Here is an 18578-nt window from a genome sequence, read left to right on the forward strand (position 1 = left end):
GAATTGCCGGATGTAATTTCGGCCCGTTCCTCTAGCTCTCTGCCTAGCAACATATTCAAGCCATTCCATTGGACCTTTCTGCTCTCAGCACACCCAATCCCTCGCTTCCACCCTTAGCCTCCTCACCAATCACGCAGCGCACCTCCCCTGGCCCCCCCCCATTTCCGCCTCACCACTATATAAACCTCTGTACTTCCCCTAATAAACGTTCTGGTGCGCGACGCCTTGCCAGCCCCATCAGTTCCCGCGACTCGTTCTTCATCTCGCGCGCCCTCCACACCTTCGAGCCCCCGGAACGGAAGGCAGATCGCGACTGTTTCGGTTCCCCCGTTCGCTACGAGGTAGACCCCAAGCGGGAGCTCCGGCAAAAGCGCCCAGAGCTGGTCCCGCACTGAAGGAACTAGAAAAAAATAATAGAAAACTAATCCAAAGCAAACAGAAGGAAAGAACAAAGATTAGAGCAGAAATAACTGAAAGTGAAGAAACAGTAGTAATAAGAAAACCAAAAGTTAGCTCTTTGAGATCAATAAAATTGACAAATCCTTAGCTAGACTGACAAAGAAAAAGGAGACAATATGCAAATACAATCAGGAATGAAAGGGAAGATATTACTAATTACCCCACAGAAATAAGAAGGATCATAAGAAGAGAAGTATGAACAATTGTATGCCAAAAAATTAGATAACTTAGATAAAACAGACAAATTCTCAGATACACACAAATAACCTATACTGACTATAGAAAAAATGGAAAACCTCAACACACCAATTACAAGTAAAGAGATTGAATCAGTCATCAAAACCTCACAGCAAAGAAATGCCGATGACCTGATGTCTTCACTGGTGAATCCTACCAGTCAGTCCAAGAAAAGTTAATACCAATCCTGATCAAATTCTTCCGAAAAATTGAAAATGTGGGAATACTACCTAATTCATTCTAGGAGCCCAACAACAGTCTAAAACCACAGCCAGATAAAGCTACTTCAAGAAAATAAAACTACAGACCAATTTCTCTTACTAATATAGATGTAAAAATCCTCAATAAAATACTTGCAAATTGAATCAAATAAACATGAAAATAATTATATACACCATTATCAAGGGGCGGGGCTATCACAAGTATGCAAAAGTGGTTCAACATAAGAAAATAAATTAACATAATAAACCACATCAACAAACTGAAGGGGAAAAAAAACACATAACTGTTTCGATTGATGCAGAAAAGGCATTTAACAAAATCCAGCATCCTCTCTTGATAAAAAGAACTTGATTAATAGGAATAGGAGGAAACTCCCAGAACATGAAAAAGGTCACATATGAAAAGCCCACAGCTAACATCATAGTCAATAACAAAATACTGAAACCTTCTCTATAAGACCTTGAGGAAAAGGATGCCCAAATGTCACCACTGGTATTCAACATTGTTCAAGAACGTCGCTAGAATAGTTAGTGAGGAGGAATGGAAAAAAAGTCCCATTTACAGAAATTAAAAGAGTCAAATATCCAGCAGTAAAATTAAGCAAGGGTGTGTACGACTTGTACACAGAAAACTACAAAACTTTTCATGACTCATGATTGACAAACGAATTTCCTGGTACAAAGAAGTATTTGGTTGAGATGCCTCAGTTCTGGTGAAATTTATTTTCCCAGAGACTCTACCAAAGACATCTATGTGGGCACTTTCATTTAATGACATAAAACTTACAAGATCTGTCTGCAGGGTCTGAGGAAGGAAGAGGATGAAAATCATGGAGAAGAGTCTTGGATAGAATCGATCTTTAGGTCAAAGTATTACTAGCAACATTTATTAGAAGAAATGAGTAGTTTCAAAAATGTATGCCATGAAAGTCAATAGAAAACTCAGGCTAAGTCCGCACATGAGAAAATGTACCAGAAAACACTTAGTAGACTTTATCATATATGCAAGAAAATATGATACTGACACTCCAAAGTAATTTTCCTATAATTGATTATTTCAATATCATGCAATCAATATTGATCATATTAATACTATACTTTCAAGTAATTCACTTCTCTTTTGTTGTTTATACATGTAGTAAAATTTAGCATTTTTAACATTATTTAGGAAGGTAACAGAATTACTATGCTCTTATAGTTTTTTCCTCTTTTTTAAATCTTTTTTTCCTTTATTGTCTGTTTGAATTTAGATTTATTCTCAAATTATGTAGAGAATGACTGCCCTAATTTTGGAGATGCTTAAAAATCCAGGGAACTGCTTGAATAGAGGCCTGTCCTGGTATTTCACTAAGTTCCCACGACACACACGGAGATCCAAGACACTATTCTAAGGAAAGAAGAGTGTCCATTAGGGATTGCTACTTGGCCACTCACCTATCCTGCCTTACACTTCATTTTGGGACTGTCCCAATTAGAGAGAAAAAGGAAAGGAGAATAGAAAACTGTAAGGCAGTTGCTGCACTAAAATCTTTCAAAATTCAGAAAGTTGACCTTCAAAAGATTGATGGCATAGCTACTTCTCAGTGGTCCATTTGGGGAAATAATTTAGCATATTTGTTGCTATTGCTTCCAATATGAATATAACCTTTATTTATGCTCATAGGGTCTGGAAAGAAGCATTAAATACATGCTCACCAGTGACAAATTACTGATATGATTGCATATGCATAGGGCATCCAATATATCATGTTTAAAACATTTCTTTATTTTAACCCATCAAGTACATATGGAAATGCCCAAAGAAATTTTCCTCTTTCTCTGATCTCTTAAATTATTTTATTCTCCAGGAAGTATTCTTTCCTTTTCTACTCCTCTGCCTTCTCTCAAGGCCTACCATACAAACAGCACCTGATCTATAAGACTCCATGTCCTGCTGGATGATATTTAAGACTATCAGAATCCTCAGAATAGAACACCTACCTGCAAGAAAATATTGTTTTACCCCAGGTAGTATTTATAAATTCTCAGAGCATATTTTTGACTAATTATAACAAAATACCTGTATCTTTACTTATCTTATGAAAGACCCTCTCTCCATATATAGTTAGCGATAATATTTTTTTTCAATGATGACAGTGAAAGAAAAGATGTTATATTCCCTACCTATATATCCTCTTCTCTTCTGGCCCTCAGTAATAATTATTTCTCTCCCAATCCATTTACAAAATCAACTTAGCCGAGAAGTCTTGATAAAAGACTTTACAAATGATATGCTCTGGTGACTGACTATAAAATTTCTACCCTTTATACAAAGTATTGATAATTTTGATGGATAAAAATGTTCTGGATGGAGGTCAAGTTTAGGTGGCTTTGAGCCTATAAAAAGAAACCTAATTTCATTTTTCAGTAGATGAAATGGCCTGAGTGGCCTTCGAAGTCATTGCGCTTTTATATGAGACTTGGCAAGTTCCCAGCCTTCTGATAGAAGCTCAAGCATAGGCATGGCATACAGAGGCCCTAGACAGGTTGTGATGATCTCAGTATTTATGTTCTGACACCAACAGTGCATGAAAAAATAAATGAATAATCTTAGCAGATCCTACTCAATTTTAGAAATCATTTTGCTTCAGTTATCTTTAAGGTTAAACAGCTATTAAGATGTTTAGTACACTTACGTTGTTTGCATTCAAGTTAATTTTTACACCATTAATTCACTGTATCTACATGCTTTGTTTTAAATTACTGCATCTATAGGATAGATGCTTACTTAGGATAGTAAAAAGAGTCTCCCTAGAATGATTTTCTGGGCAGGGCCACACTGTCTTCTTTGTTCAAGATTGGGTTGGCCACATCTGATTGCTTTTAAAAGCATTCTAATTTCATTAAGAATCTGGAGAAATTAAAACCAAGATTTTTTGTTTTCTTATTTTTCTCATTTACTTTGTTTTCATATGGTCTAATCCCTATTATAATGGCATACTTCTTTACATGCACTGTCTATTCTCTTTTCCTTGAGTTGTTTTTCTCTCAGGCACATTATATTCAACTTTTCAAAGTAATATTTACTTTAGTTACTTCCTTTTCCTACAAACATAAAGTCCTGCTTTCACCTACTCACACAAAGCCATATAAAACCTACAAATACAAAATAATTTGTAGCTTCTCCATTTTCTCACACTACTGGACCACCCATTCAATCGGAAAATATTTAATGAGGAGCTACTAAAAGTGAAATACTTACTAAGAGTTTAGAAGATGCAGAGGTAAAGAAAACATATACACATAGTTATGAAGGACCATCTTACTCCCCTCATGTAATCAAGTAGAAAGAAAAAGATAAAGATGTAAAACATAATGCAAGGAGGTTATCAAAAATTCTTGATACTCAATGTAGTCTGTGTTGACATCCTTTTGGTAGCTTATAAGAAATAAAGAAGCTCAGGGCCCACCCTTGACCTAGTGGATCAGAATTTACATTTTAATAAGATCCCAGGTTAATTCTTTCTTCGTTCAAGGTTGAATCTATCCCCCACAGAAGACATGTTCAAGTCCTCAGCTTTGGTATTATAAGTATGATCCTATTTGTAAATAAGGCCTTTAAAGATGCTCCTGTTAGTGAAGGTGTAGCCAAACAGAATGTGGGTGTATCTTAAACTAAAATGGCTGATGTCTTTATGAGCAAAGGGAATTGGACGTGGAAGTAGAACACAGAAATAAAAGCCAGAAGGTGAGATCACCATGTCATGGAGTACTGCCATCATTGAAATGCTACAGATTTGGAGAAAGCATGGTATTACGGAAAACTTCTAGTCTCCAAAAAAGTGAGACAATAAATTCCTATTGTCTAAGCCAAGCAGTGTGTGTTATTTGTCATAACTGCCCTGGAAAACTAAGCAATTCCTATGTACGTTAAAGTTTGAGAAGCATTGTCCTGGTTCTCATCAGGTTCTAAGATGAAATCAAAAGCTGATCCATATCCTCCCCCCTACATGGGACATGACCTCCAGGGCTGAAAATCTCCCTGGTGGTGTGGGAGATGACTCCCAGGAATGAGCTAAAAATAAAATACTGCATTGTCCCAATATGGATAGATGAAAAGGAAAAAAGTGCCACTATTCCACATATATGAAATCTAAGATCTCCATGATTTCTAGTTGGGACAGAAATAATAGAACTGCAAGTAGAGAATAGATTGTTATTACTTTTTTGAATATATCTGTTTGTAACTATGCACTTTCAAAATTATTTGTTATTAAGCTTTTACCTCATCACTAGAATTAAGACTAATGTCATACCACTGGCTCCCAACTTCCTAAAAACAGCCATACCTAACACTGTCCAGAGCTTCCACTAGTCATATATATGTCATTTCCTGACTCCTGAACATTAAGATCAAGCTTGTCATTTCTGCTTAACTCCTATAATCTACCATAGTTCATCCAAATACCATGTTAGAAAAAAATAGATAAGATAATAACTTGATTGGTACAATTCACAGAACTTCAGTATTAAGCTCTGTTTTCTTGATGACTTATTTAAGACTTAGCCTGATATTGGCCTACAGAGTTATCATATTAAAATAAATGGCACAGTGACCCATGTGAAAAATGTCAAAATTTTATTGGGGCACAAAGAGGAGAAGGAAATATTGAAAACAGATTAATGTGATTGGGGGAAATGCCCTGAAAATAGACAACTACTTCAAATACTATTGCTATAATTGAGGCAAGGTATCATGAGGATCTATTTTACTGAAGGGGTTTCTATAGATAACAGAAGAGAGAAATTGAAGATAAATAGAAATGGAGCGGTAGCTATAGAGTAAAATATGTTCAAAATAATTTATTGTAAATTGGTTGTGAAAAATTAGGATATGTTAGTTTGCTGATAGAGATGATCCAAGAATGAGCTAGAGAATACAGGCTCAGTAAACTGAAGACAAGTCTTAACAATGGTTCCAGATGACTACTGTTTAGATGTAGTGGGAGGAGCTTGTGAAAGTGGAAATTCTCCTATAATTGTTTCCATTTTTCTTTGTGAAGTAGAATGAAATATTATCAGTTTGACATGAGAGTGAGGAAGGAGATATCAGGTTTCAGAGGTTTGACAGTTTGAAACTTTTGTGTACCTCAGAAAACCCATGTTCTTTAATCCTCATTCAGTATGTTGGGTGGGATCTTTTATTAAGTTGTTTCCATAGAGATGTGCCCCACTTAATTGTGGGTGGGCCTTTTTGATTATGTAGTTTCCAAGGAGAGATGTTGCCACACATTCAAGGTGGGTCACTTACTAGAGTCCTTTAAGAGGGAACCATTTTGGAAGAAACTTCAGAGCTGTCAGAGCCCACACAGCCAGAGACTTTTGGAGATGCCTAAAGAAAATACCCCTGGAGAAGCTGTTTGAAGAAGCTGGGAGACAGAGTTAACAGAGGTCATCATCTTCCAACCTGAGAGAGAAACCCCAAAAGATATTGACTCTTTTTTGAGTCATGGTATCTTTCTCTAGATGCTTTAGTTTGGACGTTTTTTATGGCCTTAGAATTGTAAACTTCCAACTTAATTAATTCCCTTTTTAAATGCCATTCCATTTCTGGTGTGTTGCATTCTTGCAGCTTTAACAAACCAATTCAAGAGGAAAACAGAAAATATAAAGTCGTTTTTCTTATGTAACAAAAAATGAATGGACTTAATATAAAATTAATATAGAAATTATTTATACATATATAAAATTAATATAAATATCCTCTTTGGGTAATTGATTATTGATTTCAAGTGATACCAAGACCATGTTGTGAATTTGGGGGGACAGAATACAGCTCAGTGGTAGGAAAATGAGGTAGACAGCCCTACTTAACTTGCTTGGGTGGCATAAACAAGTACTACAAAGGGATTAGGGGAAAAGAAGTGAAGGGTGTATGTAGTAAAATAAGGGAAAATGATTGGCCATAGAATTAAGTTGTCTAAGAATAAACTCCCTGGGGAAGGAAGTGAGGGATAGAAAAAAATAAGTGTTTGCGTCAATGGGTTTAAACTACCCTTAAAGAGCTGTTGTGAATGGAGTAAGAAAGACTTAGAAATGCATTACTATAATAATGGAGTGTCTAGATAGGATAGAGGGCAAGGTCATAGGGCAATTTAAAGCATGTAGAGTATTGGAAGAAAAATTTACATGGATATTGAAATCACCAAAAATGATAAAAACTGTATTATTGAAGAGAAGATTATGATCCGCATACTAAAATATTCAAGAAAGGAGGAGACCTTGGTGTATGGGTGACTATGACAAGGTGGGGTATGGATTTTAGAAAGCTTATAACATGGTAGAATAAGAAAATGAACTGAATATTAACCTGAAATTACAGATTAAGAAAGATTTTATTGATTATAGACCTTGAGTTTAACATAGCACACTGTAAGTTAAAGAAATGAAGAGGTGTGACAGGTGGGGTTAAAGAGGGCAGTATAGGATCATATGAGGATTAAAGTAAGGGGGATAAAGTATGACCTAAGATCCTCAGCTTCCTGTCACCCTGGAGCAAAAGAAATGATGGAGTAAATACTGAGGTTCCCAAGGCTGCAGATGTTGAATGAAGATAGAGTTGGGGAAGTCTTGTTAGTGTATGATGAGTTCAGGCCCTTAATAAATATTGCTGATGGGAAGTTACATTCCAATAGAGGGAGTATTCTTGCTTATAAAACCACTTCAAAATATTTTAAGACCTTAGCATGATGTTTTTGTTTTTTAATTTGAGAAAATTAGTTCTATAACAAGAATAGACAAATATCCAAGTAAGAAGACAGTTTCTAAGCTGGGAAGAAGACATTTGCAATATTTATATCCAAGAGAGTATTCGCATCTAGAATATTTAAGGAACTCCTACAAAACTATAAAGGAATGGAAAATAACCCCATAGAAGAAAAGAAAGAAGTATGAATAAGCAATACACATAACAGGGTATCTAAGAAAAAAAATCTCAACCTCTGTGGGAAACAAGTATAACCATACACAATGACAGATCATATTACAGCTCTGTGCTGGTTTGAAGCTATTAGAACAGCCATGTTCTTTAATCCTCAGTCAATATTGCTGGGTGAGATCTTTCTGATTGTTTCCATGGAGATGTGACCTACCCAATTCTGGGTGGTAACTTTTGATTAGATGATTTCCATGGAGATGGAAACTATCTAATCAAAAGATGGAAGTTGCTTACCGGAGCCCTTCAAAAGGAAACCATTTTGGAAAAAGCTTTAGAGCCACCAGAACTGGCAGAGCCACCAGAACTAATAGAGCCAACAAAACTGACCAAGTCCTGGGGATGTCATTGAAGAACCCTGGAAAGAAAGCTAGTAGACGTACCATGTGCCCTCCCAGCTGAAAGAGAAACTGTGAATTTCATCAGCCTTTCTTGAGTGAAGGTAGCCTCTTGTTCCGTGCCTTAATTTGGACGTTTTCACAAACTTCAAACTGTGAACTTGCAACTTAATAAATTCCCTTTTTTAAAAGTCTTTCCATTTCTCTTATATTACATTCCAGCAACTTTTACAAACTGGAACAAGCCTCCCTCCTGTTTTTGAAAAAATGCAAAATTTCCCCAATACTAAATATTGAGAGGATGTGGAACAAGTACAAATCTTATTACTGTAGAAGTGAAACTGTTCCAATCATTTTTAAGATGTATCTGAAATATCTAGTAAAGTTGAAGGTCCCAGTTCCCATGACTCTGAAATTCTACTACAGATACCTTGAGAAAAGTCATAAACATAGAACACTTAAGGCATCATTGCTCATAAGAGTAGAGGTTCTCAGAATTTTTACAAATTGCTCATGTCCAGGGGGTTTGAATTCTAGGGACTCAAACTCCACTCGAAAGAATGGTATGCATATTTCTCCTGGCATGAAGAAGCTGAAAAATGGCTTTCTGAGTTCAAACTTTTTTTTTTATATTATAAAAATATGGACCACTTCATGAATTTGTGTGTCATCCTTGTGCAGAGGCCATGCTAATCTTCTCTGTATCATTCCAATTTTAGTATATGTGTTGCCGAAGCAAGCACTCTGAGTTTAATCTTAATCAACCTATCTGAAACCTCAGTCTATATATCTTTTGGAGGCTACTTGATATCTCAAGATCGACTTGTCCTCCTCAACTGTTACTGTCTCTTTCACTACAACTTCAAAGACACCTCACCACCTTTCTTTTCTTTATCCTTCTCGGCCTCCAAAGTCACTCCTGTCCCCCCAGCTACCATATCCTGGCCTTTCTAGTGTTTACCAGTTCCTCCCCAAACCTGTCCCTCTTTTGCAGTCTCCCCAGTTTCCTATAGTTACTCAAGACTGTGGGGCTGCTTCCTTAGTTCTTGGAACTCAATTACTTTTTCCTCAATGAGATTTTTTTAAGCTTTAATATCTAACTGACTTATATCTTATAATAAAGGACTTCTCTGATGCAGGATGAATCAGAGAGGAATTTTCTGTACCATTCAGATTACTCTTAGAGTGTATTCTCCAGGGCTTCCAAAAATGTACCAACTAGTCCAATTTCTTGTGGGCCCTGGAGATGTTTCATATTCTGAAAACATGAAATGGAGCAAAGTCAGACGAGACTTACAATTAAATAAAAATATACCTGAAGCTATCATAGAGCTAAGGAGTTTGGAGAAACTCTTTTAGACTCTATCCCTATGGTTTTCTCATCCAAAATAGACTGGTCAAGTATTCACGTCAGCAGACAACAAGGTGATGAATCCATCTCTTACTCCATGCACCACTTAGAAAACATCAGGAAGTACTATATACATCTATCCCTTGATGATCACAGTTCATCTGCTTTAGTTACCAGCTTTGTTTCTGACCTTCATACTGAATTGAGAAAGGCTATTCAAAAGCATATCAATTGGCAGGATGCCCCTTTCTCTTAAATATGCTTCAGCACAACACCATAAAAATGGACAAGCTAAGAAAATTCTACCCACACAACACATATTTATGGGTCTTCTATTTCAACTCTGAGGAAATTGCCCCAAGGCCTTGGGGCCAACTTTGACTGCATCAAAATATTTAATATCTGAGGACACTAACAAATACTGCAAAGTAAAGGGCAAATAGGATAAAGTTTGCCCAGTTTTGAAGAAACAAATGAAACCACAATCACAAGATTCTCAGTGATTGCCCTCTGAGGAATCTGTTCCTTTTTGTCCCCAAATACCACTTAAACACGCTGGGGAAAATAGCAATCTTGTCCATAAACACCTGCCATCTTCCTGGTAGACACAAGTTCCACCTATTTCAGCCTCAACACCTCCCAATTCTTCACCCATAATCCCTTGAATTACACAATGGTGGGGCTAGATCATTTACCACATGATTTGCCCCTTTATAATTCCCTTTTTGCATCTTTTGAACTCCTTGATGCCAAAATAGCATTTTATTAAGTCCTGCAAATCCTGTAAATCTATTAAACTGAGGTTTAATTTTTAATTGTAATGCTAATATTTCATGTTAGCCTTGGGAACTAACCCTTGAAGTTCCATACTCATTCATCTTTGCCCTCTGACAGCGCACATAGATCACTTCAGCTTTTTTTCTCCCTTTACAGTTCCCCCAAGTTCTTGACAGTTCCCACATTCAAAACATGCTCCTTTATATCCTTGATTAACTTTGTCAAAGGAGGTAACTATATTTAATATAGAAGCTCTTACAGTGGCAAAACCCGTCAAAGCAAAAGGAAATTCACAGACTGACAAATATGTTAAGCTGTTTCACTCTCATCCCAGACAAGATCTTAACTCTACTCTGCTTACATCCTGATCCCCTAGTGGAGGAGCTCAAAGTCTTCCAATTTAAAGACCTTGAACATGAGAAGGTCAACTGGAAGCTAGAGACACCCAGGTAGCCCCTTGGTCCCTTTCTAGTCCCTTGCTTAAAATTTAGCTTTTGTCAATCACATGATCACTTTTCATGGAAGGGAGAAACTAAATCGATTACTGTGCCAAAATTGGTAAAGAAATTTCATTCTCTACTTGGAATAAGTGTTTTCATGTTCCATATATCAAAAATATAACCCAAAGTATTAAAGGTGGGGCGATGAAGAGAACAAAATTCTTCACTGGCAATTAGATTTATTCAGCTTTCTAAATCCCGTCAATATGAATTTATTGTTACTAACATATGCATAGATACTAGCATGACATAATTGCTGGCTTGAAGCTTTCTATTAAAAAAGACCACTGTCACTATGGTTGCTAAACTTTTGTTAGAGCTAGTATTCAACACATGGGGAATTCCACTGATTCTTTCATGTAACAGAGGGACCCATTTCATGGATAAAGCTGTGCAACCAATGATTATTTTTTTTCCCTTATCCCTGAAATCACATTATCTTTATTATCCCTAATCATCTCAAGGAGAACTCTTGAATTTTCCATACTCTGCTCTAGAAAATAACCAAGATTTAGATAATTTTGCCAAAACAGCTACTATCACCAGAGAATTCCAGGAACTCCAGCAAGTGATCCTTTACAATTGTCTGGCATTGAATATGATTCTATCTTCCCAAGAGAGCAATTGTGCAGTAGTTTGAACTGACTACTGAAAACTCTCTGATGTCTATGTTATCTCCATTTAGACTGAAAATCAGGAAACTTGTTGAATCTTCCTTGGCATTTTTACTTCACCAGCAGAAAGTCACTTCAAACCCTATGTCTTGGAATCTTGACTGGCTCTCTTCAAACCTCAAATCTTTTTTTTGCTCTCTTACTTACCCTTAGTAATTGTTCATTGCAGTATATCCTTGGGCATACCTCTTGTCAAGTGCCTGATCTCAGACCTTTAAAAACTGTCAGTCCAACAACATGCTCATCAGATGTTACAACTAGTCCTTCAAGACTAACAAGAAAGCAAAGTTCAGCCCACCCCTGAAAACTATCAATTCAGCATTACAATGACACTTAATCCATCCCTAATAATATCTAAGGACAGACTTTTTTTCATCTTAAACAACAAAGGGACTAATCATGTTCACACAATTACCCATTACTTACCCTCTAACTTGTCTTAACCAAATGTTAGTCAGGCTTCTCTCCTCCCAGTCTCCTGAAATTTGCTGCATACCCAAGTTTCAGCAAGCACAAACGGGCAGAGCATCTCCTCTTAACACTTCATTCTGAGAATGTTTACCATAGCCTTGGATATTTTCTTTTAAACACCACAATCATGAAGTCCACTTACTCTACACACTTCCCAGTTTCTCCTCAAAGCTCATTTTAACTGTACCTAAAACTCCATATAAATGAAAATTCTTTGATTTTGAGATGCTTGAGGATCCTATTTTCCTTATTGCAGCAGTCTTTTTATAAAATATCTCCTTACCTAAGTTTTTTAAAAACTTGACATGTGTAGAATATTATGCAAAATAAAACAAAAAAATATTTTATGGCTATATAATTTCATATTCACTGATCATAAATCCTGTGTATACACATTTTTATTTTATGCTAAATGCCATGGGAATGATAGCCACTGTATTAAGAATGATGGCTGTCTGGTCAAGGAAGGGGTAGGTAGTACATTCAAAAGAAATATTTAGGCAGACTCAATAGTTTGGTAACATCTCAATTCTTAAACTGGATGTTGGGTATATATTGCTTATTTAATATTCTTTTTGCCTTATTATATCTCTAAAATACTTCAGTTTCTTTTTAAAGCTTAGAAAAGAAAGAAGGGAACAAGTTAACAATAATAGAGGAGATAAAGGAGAAAAGGCAGAGCTGTTATTGCATTTAATAGTTTGACATATTTGTTTTACCAGCAAAAGTTTCAAATACAATGAAAACTAAAATGGTGGTTTTCTAACTATTTTCAATCAGAAGCTTGGGTACCATCGTTATATTATGGCCTAGTGTTTACAGGCACAAGATTTGGTGTTGCACTGCCCTATAATTAAATTTCTTGTTGACACCTCCTATTTCTATCTTCTAGATCAATTGACAAAACCTATTGAATCTCTGACTCTTCATCTGTGAGATGTGGCATTAGTTCTACTTTTTGGGATCTTACGGAATATAAAAGAGATAACTAGGTGCTTAAAATGGTAAAGATTATTCTTTAAATGAAAGATGGTGACAAAACATTCATCAAAATTTGTCTTCTATTGGACATCTATAGCCTGATTCAGGATGACATAAGTGCCTGGAATTCCCAGACTTGAAGGAATTCAATCTTCTCGGTTTCACCAAAAAAAAAAAAGGTATTAAGACATTTTCTTGGAAATCAGAGACTTGCATTATAGTCCCAGCCTTGCCACTTAATAAGACACACTATCTCGGCCTCTGGGAAACATATTTGTTGAGCATCTAGAAGTATTGCTCCACAGTAAAGTGATAAATCCTGGGGATAGGATGTTAAACACCATACGTGTACTCCCTTATGGAGACTACATTTCCTCATGTCCAAAATAAGGGGCTTAAATTTAATTATACTTTTGTTCCATCCTAGCTCCAATTATATATGATTCTTAAACAGCACATGCTTTGCCAGAGCTGATCTTGATTTTTTGAGTTACACTGAACTACCACAAAGAAAGAATAGTTTGAGGTATAAGGGTAGTTCAGTGGTAGAATTCTTTCCTGCCATGTGAGAGACCCAGGTTTGATTCCTGGCCCATGCACTCCCCCCCAAAAATAGAAAAATTCAATAAATGGTGCTGCAATAAAAGGAAAGTCACATGGAGAAAGAATAACATGTGACTCCCACCATACAACATACTTAAAAAAAAGGTTAAAGAAAGAATAGTTATGCATATAAAACTAAGGCAAATATTGTAGTTGGGCTTAAGGCAAGGATTTGTGATTATGTATGCTAATTATATAAAAGGATGCAAACAGACAACTGGGCAGAAAGGAAGGTCAGAAGCTGAAGAAACTACTATGCATTATTAGCATTGCAGTACTGTCCACATTACCCTTAAATCATATTTTAAATCAGTCCATTTCTTACCATCACTGCTGCTACCAGCCTAGTCCTTATCTCCACCCTCCCTTGTCTGTAATATGAAGCTTATTGATTCATTTTCTTGCTATTGTTTTTGCCCCTTCATTGCTTAAAATTCATCATGAACATGCAGACAGAATAATCTTTTAAATAAATTATTTCATATGACTTCCCTGCTTACATATTGGAATGACTTCCCATTACATTTACAATAGAAAACAAACCACCACCATATCCTATATAACCTCACATGAAGTGGATTTGCCTGCTGTCTCTCTCATCCCACTGATCACTCTCCAGTTCAGCAGTCTTTCCCCTTCTAGTCCTTGACCCCACTAATCTCACTTCTGCCTTTGGCCTAGAAACAGGCTGTTCCCTTGTCCTGATAAACACTTTCAGTGGATGTTTACCCAGGAACCTCCTTTAAAAGTCTTAGGTTTCAGCATAAACATTTTCATTATCTCCCTTATGACCTAATGTAAAGTAGCTTTTTAGTTACTGTCTCAAAATCTTGTATAATTTTATTCATAGCACACATCAAGTAGCGATTGAAGTTTTCTTGTTACTTATTGCATGTGTTTATTTATAATTTGCTCCTCACCATACACTCAATACACTTTGAAGACATGAATTCAATGACAGCTGAGCCTCATTTGATTTGCTTACTGCTATATTCCAGATGCATAGCATCATCACTCACAAATAGCAGATGCTTGATAAATATTTACAAGTGGCATGTATAGGAAAGTGAGTGAAGAAAGATGGGATATATGTGTGTGTGTGTGTGTACATGTGCAGATATTTGTGTACCTACGTTTTCAGGGAGGGTGGCATGAATTTAGTTAATACTTATTATTTGCATGTTCAGTATTTGTGCTTTCATGGTAATTTGATGACGTGCACAGAGCGACAAAAATTTTGATTCCAGTGGGCACTTTCTCACTGAGGTCTAACAAGGCCATGTTTCGCCTTTTCATTTCAGTTTCCATACTCTAAATAAGTATCCTTGTTGTGATAAATTTAGTGTCATGTTTTTAATGTTTTAGTGCTTTTTCTTGGTCATTTTGCTTTTTAAAATGATCCCAAGTATATTGCTGAAGTAATATCTAATGTTCCTAAGTGTAAGAAGGCTATGATAAGCTTATGGAGAAAGCGTGTGTGTTAGATAAACTTTGTTCAGGCAGGAATTACAGAGCTGTTGACTTGAGTTTAATGGTGATGAATCAACAGTATAATTAAATAAGTTATCTTTAAACAGAAACATACATAAAATACAGTTATTTATTAATCAATTGATGAAAATATTGTGAGCTATGTTCACTAGGGAACATATTCCTACATTTCCCCTTAGAACAATGGTTCAGTATCCACTAATTTAGTGTTCTCAGTCATTTTATAGAATACAACCACTGCAAAAAAATGAGAATCAACTGTATATATATTACATGATGCCAAAAACAAACCAAGTCGGTTAACATGAAATTAGTCCAAAATAAGGGACACAATCCTTATTAATATCCAGTATTTCTGGAATAGTATTCATTTTTTTTAGAGCTAGAAATATGTTAGCATTTAACTCTCATAGTCAAAAACGAAAATGAATCCATGACTAAAAGTAAGAATGCTGTCATTTGCTATATTAATACATCAGCTTAAGTACCTATTAAAGAGCATTGATGGTTCTATCTTTCACCAAATTACACACAGATTTTAAAGATCTCTCTTAAGAGTGCTGAAGAAAACACCTAATTCTGAAGTCATAAAAAGTTCAAAATTAACTGCGCCAAAAAAAGAATATAAAAGTTGGAATGTTATTTTAGCAGTGTTTTCCTGATCATAATCTAGTACTTTTAATCAATTTAAAAAATGCTTCCTTGCACAAAAATAAAATACTGCTAATAATACCTTTGCCCAATTTGCCAGTCCATTCAGGAACCTATTTATGAATTTAGGACCATAGATATATCTAAAATAATGTTTTGACAAAATGACAAAAAAAAGAAGGAAAACCTCAACCAGCCATCTTATCATTGGAAATTTTTACTGTACAAAAATGCATACCTGGGCACAAATGAAGTGAATTTGTATGTATTTTCTCTTCTTATAATGTGACATCATTTTAAGTAGATTTAGTTATTATTTCTTCATTAATGAATATTTTAAAAGAGGCTATAAAAATATACAAGTGCTCATATTTTACTATATGACATATTTCAAAAACAAATTGAATTTAGATATGAGCTATAGAACTCAAATGGCAGCATGAATTAAGATGCTATTATGAAATAAATCTATGTTGTGATTGAAAAAAAGTTTATCTTCTTCCCAGCTCTAAGCATGATAAACTAAATTTAGCAATTTAATATTATGTTGTTTTTAGTTTATTTTTATTTCATGGTAAATATTTCCAATAAACCATATGGCTATGCAATCTTTGTTTTGCAGGCAAAATTGGTTGAGCCTGTTAATTGAATTGATTTATTATTCCAATAAACTAGTATGCCAATTCAATAATCAGTGAAATCAATCAAAGACTGATTTGAGATATTGTTGGCAAGGAACTGAAAATCACTATGCAGTCCTTTAAGGAGAAAATGCATTCAAAGTCTTGTAGAAATGAATGCTAGCTATTTGACTGAAAGAAGTTCAGTGAAAATTATTGAACTACATATTCAATATTGAACTTCCATTTATAATAGTCAAAGTGCAATTTTTGAATTCAGTTTTGTCAAAGGAATGCTGCAAATAAAACAGATTTATTGGATATATAACATCTGTCTTATATTATTCCAGAAGTTCTAATAAAGAAGCAAATGTTTCATTACTTAGATTGCAAAATTATAGAAAACAAAATATATTTCTACTAGCTATTATATTTCATTTAAAACAATTTTCATTTAATATCGATTATAAAATTGATCACCTCACAATACAAACCAGATCTTAGGTATTTGGAAGATGAACAAAAACTTAAGAAGTTTTTTTTTCCCCAGAGCTCAGTTCTAGTTATGTTTTAAGGAAAAATCCTTACAAGTTTTAATTTATTTAAGTTTATTATTTGTTGATCTTCTTTTTTTTTCTCTTCTCTTTTCTAATGTCTTCTCAGAACTAGCTACAACTGAATAAAGACTCTAATAATGTCACTGCAATTAAATTTAAGATGATCAATGGAGTATCAAAGAATGGAACCTTAAATATTTGGGGATTCGCTTATCACTCATTTCTTCCACTAACTAATTCCTCACTGTCTAAATAATCCTCCTCTGGTGGCTCAAAGCCCTTGATTCTTCACAAGACAACATAAATGAGCATACACTGATGATCTAACTTGACTTCACAGTTTGATAGACATAGTAAAAGGAATCTAGCTGCACCTACATTTGGGTCATTACATTGACCAGCTGATTTTTTCTATTATAAGGCAGCTATATTATGACTGATGGTGAGGCAACTTCTGGTACATCAAAACTCTGCACTTATGCTCACACTTGGTTCTTTGGTAAAGATCAAATAGCCAAGAGAATGATGAATTCATAGACCAAAATTTGGGGAAGAAATTCATTTAATATGCCGTAAAAGATCAGATGTTAAAAGAGTCATTTAAGTCTTTGAAAGTAATTTACATGTCATTAATGCACTGTTATTCTAAGGCATCTGTTAGGGATTGAAACATGAACCCTGCAAAAGATATGTTCAAGTCTTAATCCACGTTCCTGGGGGATGAACCTATTTGTCAACTGGACCTGTGAAGATGCTATTATTAGTTAAGGTGTGAGTAGGATCTTTGAAGTTTGAATAAGATTGGACCTTGATCCTTATGACTGAAGTCCTTATGAGGAAAGGCAATTCAGATTCAGTAAGTCAGTAGAAGCCAATCTAGTAAGCCAGAAGCCAGTGAAAACCAGAAGAAAACAGAAGTCAGTAGAACCCGGAAGTAAGGGAAGCCACTGAAGAGGCCACCATGTGATATGGTGTGCTCCCATCATCAGAAGGTTACAGATTTTGGAGAAAGCTTAGCCTTAACAGTAGCTTAATTATGGATGCTTAGCCTCCAAAAATTTTTTGTAGTTTAAGCCAATCAATGTGTGATATGTGTCATAGCAGCCCTGGCAAAACAAGCAATGCCCTATTATATCTTAGGAAATAGTTTACATTTTTTCAAATTCATATTACACATACTTAAATTTGGAGATGGGAAATGGGGACAGATGGGCATTCAATCTGTATGCAAAATGTGAAAATGTCAATGTAATAAGAGAAAGAGTACCTGCCAATTACTCATATTCTAGCTCTCCCTGTGTTGACTAAACACAATGAATATTAAATATGTTAATTGCTCTGTAATACCAATTATATGAATTAAAACAAAACAGCAAAAACAATAGCAGCAAATAAGAACATGCCTGGATTTCATATTAATAGTGCTGATGAATGTGATTTTAAATAGGTTACACAACTTGAAACTACTCTGAGTGATGTGTATGAAATAAGTGTTTAGGGAAAATGCTATTCTTATTACATTTTACAATTCTGAATGATTTAATATCTTCAGGCCTGGACTAACGCCATGATTCAGGCCAAGTGGATTAGACTATTGCCAAGTCAGTAGGCAGTGTTTCCAAGGGCAACAACTACTCCTTCTCTCCAAAGTACATAAAATATGGATTAACCTAT

The 18578-nt window shown here is 35.3% G+C and overlaps 1 long non-coding RNA gene and 1 other non-coding gene across 2 annotated transcripts in view; one reads left to right on the plus strand and one right to left on the minus strand.

Moving 5' to 3' along the window:
* The window catches only part of LOC143665531 (uncharacterized), a 78172-nt gene extending 62822 nt beyond the window's left edge, over positions 1 to 15350 (plus strand). Inside the window, exon 3 of the long non-coding RNA XR_013167039.1 lies at positions 12894 to 15350. This is a non-coding gene — a long non-coding RNA (uncharacterized LOC143665531). The remainder of the gene's footprint in view (positions 1 to 12893) is intronic.
* On the minus strand, positions 8865 to 8971 carry LOC143665868 (U6 spliceosomal RNA). Its single transcript, XR_013167263.1, has one exon. It is a non-coding gene; the product is annotated as a U6 spliceosomal RNA (small nuclear RNA).
* Positions 15351 to 18578: the final 3228 nt, after the last annotated feature.

The sequence above is a fragment of the Tamandua tetradactyla genome, chromosome 21 (assembly GCF_023851605.1).
Source record: "Tamandua tetradactyla isolate mTamTet1 chromosome 21, mTamTet1.pri, whole genome shotgun sequence".
Classification (NCBI taxonomy): Eukaryota; Metazoa; Chordata; class Mammalia; order Pilosa; family Myrmecophagidae; genus Tamandua; species Tamandua tetradactyla.